The sequence below is a fragment of the Bubalus bubalis genome, chromosome 11, assembly GCF_019923935.1.
Source record: "Bubalus bubalis isolate 160015118507 breed Murrah chromosome 11, NDDB_SH_1, whole genome shotgun sequence".
NCBI classification, from domain to species: Eukaryota; Metazoa; Chordata; class Mammalia; order Artiodactyla; family Bovidae; genus Bubalus; species Bubalus bubalis.
The window spans coordinates 39,347,830-39,357,224 of NC_059167.1; the positions used below are offsets into that span (position 1 = coordinate 39,347,830).

Sequence of the window (9,395 nt, forward strand, 5' to 3'; positions counted from 1 at the left end):
AATATTTTTTTAAAAAAATACAAAATATCAATTCAAGTTTCTTTGCCTCCAGGCTAATATAAGACTTCCAAACTAATCTAAGCCTCTTATCTTCAGAACACCTGCAATGTTGCCATCTACATCATACAACCACTACAGAATACAATCCTGAATAGCATTATATTTTCTACCATTTCATCTACTTACTTTGTCTCCCAACAGACTACTAACTCCTTCAGTGCAAGGATTACAATTTAGACTTTTTGTAATCCTTCAAATACTTGGCCTGTTAACATATTATTTACACAATGAATACTTATTGACTGAGGAAAATAGATTTGTAGGTAACTTTTAAAAATATATGTTTACAAAGTAACATGATTCTGAAACTTTCTGGTTGTCCTCCCCCAGTTTTTTTCTTTGATATAAAATCTGGGCTATCCTGGTTCTATAATTCTTTAGGTATATAGGTATATGTGTATAAATGTAATTAATGATAAGTAGAAATAACTGTCTCACTGTAAGCTTCATATTGAAAAAGTTTGTATACTTGCAAGCTTTTCTCTTATTCATTCCTAAGAGGGTATGATAAAGAGTTGTTTACTGCCCTTTAAATAATAGACTGTCACAAATGTGACTTCTGGTTTTCTCCTTTCTCAGCTAAATAACCTTAGCCCCTCTAGACATTTAAATGCCATGAACAGATGCTCAATAATATTACTTGGTGGCTAGGCATAATTTATAGTGCTTATTTCTGGAAGTAGATGAAAATAGAAGCATTACGTATTTTTAAAGCTTTTCTTTCACATATGGTGTGCTTTACAGGGAGTGAGGATTTGGATGAATGGAGAGATGAATGCAGCTAATATTCTCATCTCAGACTCATCTAAAAATGGGGGGAAACACAGGAAACATCAGAATAGAAGCTATAATGCACAAGATGCTATTTTACTATTAACTCAGACCTTTCTTTTGCCAGATGGTGTTGGAAGAAAGCTTTTGTTTTCTTGTTGATGGGCATCTCCTTTGAATTTTGCTAGCCAGATATGTTTCCTCTCTTCTCAGCATTCACAGACACTGTAGCTTTCTTTTATGTACCTCTTACATGCAGTAGCCGGTTTGCATTTCCAGGCATTGTATACCCTTCCAATTGGTTTCTGGGAGAGGAATTTATGCCTCTTGATGTATTGATTTTAATCTTCAAAAATTTGGATAACCATGCATACTACCAGAATACCCTGTTATAGCACTCGCCACATTAAAATGTCATTTGCCTAATTTCCTGTCTCTCTGAAATCCATACTATGCACTTTCAGTTATCAAGAACTCTTTCTGATTTATCTTTCTATTCTAGTCTGGCATATGGTAGATTCTCACTAAACATTTCTTGAGTACATGAACAAATGAAGACCAGAAATTCAAATCTACTTTGATATTTAAAGGAAGTCTTTATACTTCCTGGAATCACATGGGACAGAAGGAACATTTACTAAAAATAGATGCCTATGCTGTGTCTGGAGCATAGCACATGTTACCTCATTTAATCTGTTCAAGCAATTCATGAGATATTCCCTTATTTGCTGCCATTTGTTGGATATTTGTCTATTTGATATATATAATGTTCTGTCTTTTAAAACACTTTATCATTTAATATTTTTAATGATATTTTGAAGAAGTTATTACCATTCCCATTTTTAAAAGAAGGAAGTTGAGACTCAAAGAGAATATGAAATATTTGAATCCAAATCTACCTAACTCTAAAACCCAAACATTTCCTACTTGACCATCATGTCTTGGAAGACAAAATGTTTGGGACAAATAGGTTATTTATTTTATTTTTCCACTTTATTTTCTCTCTAATATTGGTATCTACCACCCCTACTGGTGTATCTTATGTTAACTCCCTTCTAGACAAAAGATCTTACTATTAACTAAAAAATATAGAGAAACCTCACTGGCCATCTTATAGGTTGCTAGTCCAATGTTAAGTCAGTAAATATATTCCTTTGACTAACAATCCTTGGTTCAATCAGTTGTAACCGGATTCTTAAAGTCACATTCCAAAAAACTTGGCTACTTTTGCATAGCAATCTGCCTTGGCAGCTTTTCCCTGAAGGGACCTGTAGGTCTGGCAATTGCTCAGGATTTCATGAGTAGTCCAGTCACAAATAGAAGATGCTCCCAAAGGTAATTATGAGACTTTCATCAGTACAGTAATTTTAAGCACAGCTTTACTAAAGTAGCATCAAATTCTAATTGGATCCACTAGGCTTAATTTAAGGAGCCATAGAGGACTAATTCTAATGTACTGTTACATCCAGTATATCAGCACAATATTATATGTAAACAAGCATGTGTGTATAATATATAAAGTCAGGGGAGGGATGGGGATGTGGGAGTAGGGCACTGGACTGAAAACCATAAAAGACAAGTCTTTATATTGCCCCTTAAGAAAGATGTAAGAATAGAGAAAGAAAGGTAACTAAATAAGCAAAAGAGAGAGAGATTGCCATGCTAGTAAAACTAGATCCTAAGATAAAATAAAACTTAGAGGTCTGCAAATACAAGTCCTTAATCAAGAGGAATGTCATTTCCATTGACATTCATGAGTGTCAACTATCCTCAAAAGCTACAGAAAGGGCATAAGTTAAAACTATTAATGTGGGAAGGGTATGGATAGGATATACCAGATGCAGAATATCAGACTTAAAATTACCTTGTGAATGAGGGTGATGGGTGTGTGTTTGTGGCATGTAGCATGTCATAGATAGAATATGAATCAGACTTCTTATCCTGAGACTTAGACTCTAGGCCAGTCTATAATTTTATGCATCACTGAGCTGTACACATGATTTCTCATCTGTGAAATGAAGGAGTAGAATTAAAAGATTCCTACATTGTTTTCCAGTGATAAATCACATGATCTGGAAGAAAATATTTACTTCTGACAATGAGTGAACTGTAGAAAAAATTGATTAGGGTTGAACCCATTAAAGATGTAAATAGTTTTAGGGGATGTTGATCACCACCTCCTCAAGGAACGAAACTGACCATTTTCAATACACCACTGGAGCTTTAACTTTGATACAATCAACAGGTTTACTCACACATAAGTTAGCCACTAGGGCCTTCTTCTTGCTCAGGTCTTGGCCAAAAGTATCTATTTGTGAGCCTGTGCAGTGACCAACCTAGACTTGGCACATGTGCTGAGCAGGACTGGCCAAGTTGGCCAAGTTGAAAACCATGGCATAGGTACCAGTGGAGTCCACAGTGGAAGAGCTGATATCCAGGCTATTGTCAGTGGAGCCCTGCAATTTGACAGAAAATTTAGGTCCCTCTGTGCCCCCAAGGATACCTCAAGAATCCCTGAGGTCAGTCTAGATTGAAGCAGCTCTATACCGAGATGTGGTAACTCACAATGACCCAAAGAATTTGAAAAGGAAGCAAAGTGTGGCCGTTTCCCTTTCAGAATAAAAACCTTCTCCTGAAGGATCATTCCCTGAACTTCAGAGGCAACAGCAACAAGTGGCAGTTTTCAATTGTTCAAGAGTGTATGGACAGACTGTCACTGGAAATCTCAGCAGCTGATTAGTAACAGAATCAAGCCTTTAAAATATGTAAAATAAGTATTCATTTCCTGTTTCCTGGGATAAATATACACTCTTCCAAAATCTGAAGATGAAGAGAGTTGTAAAAAATTTTGTCTGGGTGAAATGTTAGGTGCAGAAGGGGCTGTTGGATCAGCTAAAAATGAAAGTCTTAGGATAGATTATACACAGATTGGTTTTCTTCCGTTGCTTCATACTGTTAGAAGAATGAAGAAGTAGCAGTAACTAGTTACTTGTTAACTAATAACTAGTGCGTAACTGGTTTGGAGAAACAGACTTTTTTACAGAATTGGGATGATGGCTTTATTTATTCTTTATTGGCTTGTCTTGAAGAACCTTGCTTACCTGAGAGTCATTCACTGACTTGGCAGCGTGCAAGAAGGTGCTATGAACTGAGACTGTTAGTGGACAACAAGGATGATGAGAGTTCCTGCTTTGAATGTATTAATCTGCTTGGTTAGCAGGTGTTTTCATCAACGTGGTATAGATGGTAAGCCATCTTGATGCAGCTGATCTTGGAGATAGAAGATACTTGTGATGATGGCAGGCTGAGTCTGAGGAAGTTTGGGCTGGCCAAAAAGTTCGTTTGGATTTTTCTGTACCATCTTAGAGACAAACCAAAAGGAACATTTTGGCCAACCCAATACAATGGATAAGGTCAGCTTTCATTCCAATCCCAAAGAAAGGCAATGCCAAAGAATGTTCAAAGCACCACACAATTGCACTCATCTCATACACTAGCAAAGTAATGCTCAAAATTCTCCAAGCCAGGCTTCAACAGTACATGAATGATGAACTTCCAGATGTTCAAGCTGGATTTAGAAAAGGCAGAGGAACCGGAGAACAAATTGCCAACATCTGTTGGATCATCGAAAAAGCACGAGAGTTCCAGAGAAATATCTACTTCTGCTTTATTGACTATGCCAAAGCCTTTGACCATGTGGATCACAACAAACTGGAAAATTCTTAAAGAGATGGGAATACCAGACCACCTTACCTCCCCCTGAGAAATCTGTATACAGGTCAAGAAGCAACAGTTAGAACTGGACATGGAACAACAGACTGGTTCCAAATTGGGAAAGGAGATGTCAAGGATATATATTGTCACCCTGCTTATTTAACTTATATGCAGAGTACATCATGCAAAATGGTGGGCTGGATGAAGCACAAGCTGGAATCAAGATTGCTGGGAAAAATACCAATAACCTCAGATATGTAGACAACATCACCCTTATGGCAGAAAGCAAAGAAAAAGTAAAGAGCCTCTTGATGAAAGTGAAAGCTGCTGCTGCTAAGTCGCTTCAGTCGTGTCCAACTCTGTGCGACCCAATGGACGGCAGCCCACCAGGCTCCCCTGTCCCTGGGATTCTCCAGGCAAGAACACTGGAGTGGGTTGCCATTTCCTTCTCCAATGCAGGAAAGTGAAAAGTGAAAGTGAAGTCGCTCAGTCGTGTCCTACTCTAGCGACCCCATGGACTGCAGCCCACCAGGCTCCTCCATCCATGGGATTTTCTAGGCAAAAGTACTGTAGTGGGGTGCCATTGCCCTCTCTGGAAAGTGAAAGAGGAGAGTGAAAAAGTTGGCTTAAAACTCAACATTCAGAAGACTAAGATCATGGCATCTGGTCCCATCACTTCATGGCAAATAGATGGGGAAACAACGGAAACAGTGATAGGTTTTATTTTGGGGGGCACCAAAATCACTGAAATGGTGACTGCAGCCATGAAATTAAAAGCTGCTTGCTCCTTGGAAGAAAAGCTATGACCAAACTAGACAGCATATTAAAAAGCAGAGACATTACTTTGCCAACAAAGGCCCATCTAGTCAAAGCCATGTTTTTTTCATTGTCATGTATGGATGTGAGAGTTGGACTATAAAGAAAGGTGAGTGCCAAAGAATTGATGCTTTTGAACTGTGGTGTTGGAGAAGACTCTTGAGAATCCCTTGGACAGCAAGGAGATCCACCCAGTCCATTCTAAAGGAAATCAGTCCTGAATATTCATTGGAAGGACTGATGTTGAAGCTGAAACTCCAATACTTTGACCACCTGATGCAAAGAGCTGACTCATTTGAAAAGACCCTGATGCTGGGAAAGATGGAAAGTGGGAGGAGAACGGGATGACGTGGGATGCGATGGCTGGATGTCATCACTGACTCGACGGTCATGAATTTGAACAAGCTCCATGAGTTGGTGATGGACAGGGAAGTCTGCTGTGCTGCAGTCCATGGGGTCACAAAGAGTCAGACAAGACTGAGTAACTGAGTTGAAAGGAATACAATGCCAATTCAAGTGGAAATTTCAGCGTAACTTCAACACCATGTAAAGGGTCTTCATCTTAACCTGTGTAACTCAAGTTGATATTCAGAAGATGGATTTATTTGAATATCTGAAGTGTCTGGAAAAGCCCACACAGTTTTTCATGAACGGTTTAAACCGTTTTCTGAAATCACATGCTTTTAAAATGAATTGTGTGCTGTATGCATAGTAGCTCAGTTGTGTCCAACTCTTTGTGACCCCATGGACTGTAAGTCCACCAGGCTCTTCTGTCCATGGGGATACTCCAGGCAAGAATACTGAAATGGGTTGCCTGCCCTTCTCCAGGGATCTTTCCAACCCAGGGATGGAACCCAGGTCTCCCACACTGCAGGCCGATTCTTTACTGTCTAAGACTATTGATGAAGCATTCTGCACAGAATCTGTATGATGAAATTTTACAGAGGTCCTGGTTGCTATCATAGTGTTTATTTATATGTATACATATAAAATTGCATTGAAAATGTGATAACAAATAGCTTTTAGGGATGCAAATCTTACATTTTCTATTACATTCTCCCCTACTAAAAATTATGTCATTATTGTGTCTCCTCATAGACCTGTTCCACACCATCTCTCAGCCCTACATTTTTCTTTATAAGATCAACTTGCTTGTTCTGTGTCCCTTCCACTGACTCATTGTTGGGTCAGAGAGGTGCTAACATTCACAAAGAGGATATCTATGCTATTATTTACCTTGTACAGGTTGTGCGTTGCACCAGAGCACCCGACACAAGAAGCCAGTGGGGTCTGCAAACTGTGCCTTTGTGTGGGTGCCCCCAACTGAAGGTAGGCATGTCTTCTTCCTATTCATTCTTAAGTGTAGTATGGACTTGTGGTCTTCTGGGAAGTGGAATTTACTCCATGATGTGAAAAGATCTGATCTATACCAACATTGTGAATATCTATTCCTCAATGCCAAACATCACAAAACTAATTACAAGGGATTCTTTTGTGGGAGATAAAAAAGAAATGATACAAACCACTTCCACTTAAGGGGCAAAACATTCTAGGCAGCTCAGATGAAACTTCCACATCAGCCTATTTTGTGGGAATAACTGCACTATCATGGAAGAGGGAGAAGGCAATGGCACCCACTCCAGTGCTCTTGCTTGGGGAATCCCAAGGATGAGGAGCCTGGTGGGCTGCAGTCCACAGGGTCGCAGGGAGTCGGACACGACTGAGCGACTTTACTTTCACTTTTCACTTTCCTGCATTTGAGAAGGAAATGGCAACCCACTCCAGTGTTCTTGCCTGGAGAATCCCAGGGACGGGGGAGCCTGGTGGGCTGCTGTCTGTGGGGTTGCATAGAGTCGGACACGACTGAAGTGACTTAGCAGCAGCAGCATCATGGAAGAACACATTTTTTTAAACAAATTTATTGGTCAAAATATCCTGAGGGCTAACTTGCACTGAGTCCCTGCTGAATGATCTCAAAGGAATAAAACAAATTACATACACTACATTAGGCCTTAGCATGCATGGTGCACTCAAAAGCATTTCAAACACCCTCTGTCAGTGCCCTGCATGGAGCAGAAAGGAAAATCTCACTGAAACACTTGTTGATATTCTCTCTCTCTCGTGAAGAATTTGATAGATTTTCTGCATATTTATTTGTGGTTTGGAATGAAAGTGTGCTATGTACGGCTGCTCTAGAATTTCATGGAAAAGGTAAATTGTCCAAGCTCCCTTCCAAATACAATCAGACTTAAAGTGGTTCCCATAGCTCTCCCTTCAACCATAAGATGTTCCCATTACTGCCAATTAATGCTGAGACCCTGGCAGTCTGTGTGCATGATTCATTAATGAGAAGCCTCATTTACAGCTGAGAAAGCAATGCAATGGAGAAGCTGTAATAAATTCTCACCACCTCTACACAGACCCATGCCCTGCAAACTGCTGACCTCTCACACAGATAAACTTCCCTCTCTTTGGCCTTTGGTGGTTTGTTCTCAGGGAACAGTGGGCAATGGCAACAATGGCAGTGAAATCCTACCTAATATTCCAGCTTCTGTGCTTACTGGAGACCAAATGTGAGACTTCCCTTCTCAATTGAAAATTCTAATTCAATTAAGGGTGGAACAGAGAAGCTGAGACCTCTATTTCTCTGATGTACTTTGCTTTTCTACAAGGTACCCTTTTTATAGACACCCTCTAAACCTGTAGAATATATTGCTAGTCTCATTACTAACATGACTCCAGTAATCAAACTGGTTCAACTAAATTAAACCCAGGGCAAAGATGCTGGGTTTTATTGTCTATATATACATATTTTTAATTATGCCTGACTATTTCTTTGCTATGATTCCATATATCACAGTTATTTTAAAAATTATAAGTTATCAATTTTTTTTCCTGCCCAGATGCTATCCTATTCTCCAATGTAAACAGAGGTACAAATGATAAGTGATTGGACACCGAGTGCCAGAGAGTCTCCCAAATCTGCCATAGTCAGTAAAGCAGGGAGAAGGTGCCCCTGAATCCAGAAGCCAAGTTGCAGTTATATTCTTCAAAATAAGAAAGGGTCTTTTTCTGCCTCTGAGAGAAAAGCACTCAAGGCCCTTCAATCTCTATCCATGATCTTGGCAGGCATCTTTCTCCCCACTCCCATCCTTGTTCCTGGAAGTGAACATGAGACACTCATCAGTAGAGTTGTTTTAAGCCCTGCTTTGCTTGAAGCAGCATCCAATTCTAAACAAAAAATCTTTTGGCTTTAATATTAATTTTCCTTTGTCTCAAGAGGGAGCTGGGCTGAAATACAATTTTGTACTTTCTACAAACAATAGTGCAAGTAACACTGAAGGGGAAGCGTTTATGCTACTTAGGAGAATCAATTGCTTTTCAAGCACCATTAAGCCTTTTAGAAATGGTACATTTGATCAATATCCCAGCTGAGCTATTAACAAGTATGTGACCTCAGACAAGTCCCCAAACCTCTATAGGCCTCAGTTTGCTCATCTGTAAAATGAGAGCTCTAGATTGGATTTTCTCTATGGATGCTTGTAGCTCTAAGAGGCTATGATTCTATACATTAGTTGCAAATGACTCTTACCTGGGTGATAAAAATCAGTGGCCTGAAACACTCTTGGAATCAAGGCTGCTTCCAGTTTTTTTTCTCCTGAATGAAGTTGGAAATAGCAATCATTACTTGGGGCCTTGGGGGCTACTTGCTTGTACTCAGGCTTTCTGAAAAGTTGAGATGCATTAATTGGCTATCTTCTGGGTCTAAATATATTTCTAAATTGATTGGGGATTTTATATTTTCCCTATGAGATCCAGTGATAGCTAGGTACTCAAAAGAAGTTAGAGTTAAACAACGAGACATAGTTCTGCTCCCTGGAGGGCTCTAACTAGAACAAACCTCAGCCCTTCTCAAGCCTCTGGTAATTTTCTAGATAATGCAGGGACCAAAAACTTACTCAGGAAAGTTATACATTTTTGATATGTTTAAATAAATTGAGGCAGAATTTTACATATCTTATGGAGTCAATATG

The 9,395-nt window shown here is 39.4% G+C and overlaps 1 pseudogene; it reads left to right on the forward strand.

Annotated features, from left to right (window-relative positions):
• Positions 1 to 3,222: 3,222 nt before the first annotated feature.
• LOC102390857 lies at positions 3,223 to 4,091 on the forward strand (annotated as a pseudogene).
• Positions 4,092 to 9,395: the final 5,304 nt, after the last annotated feature.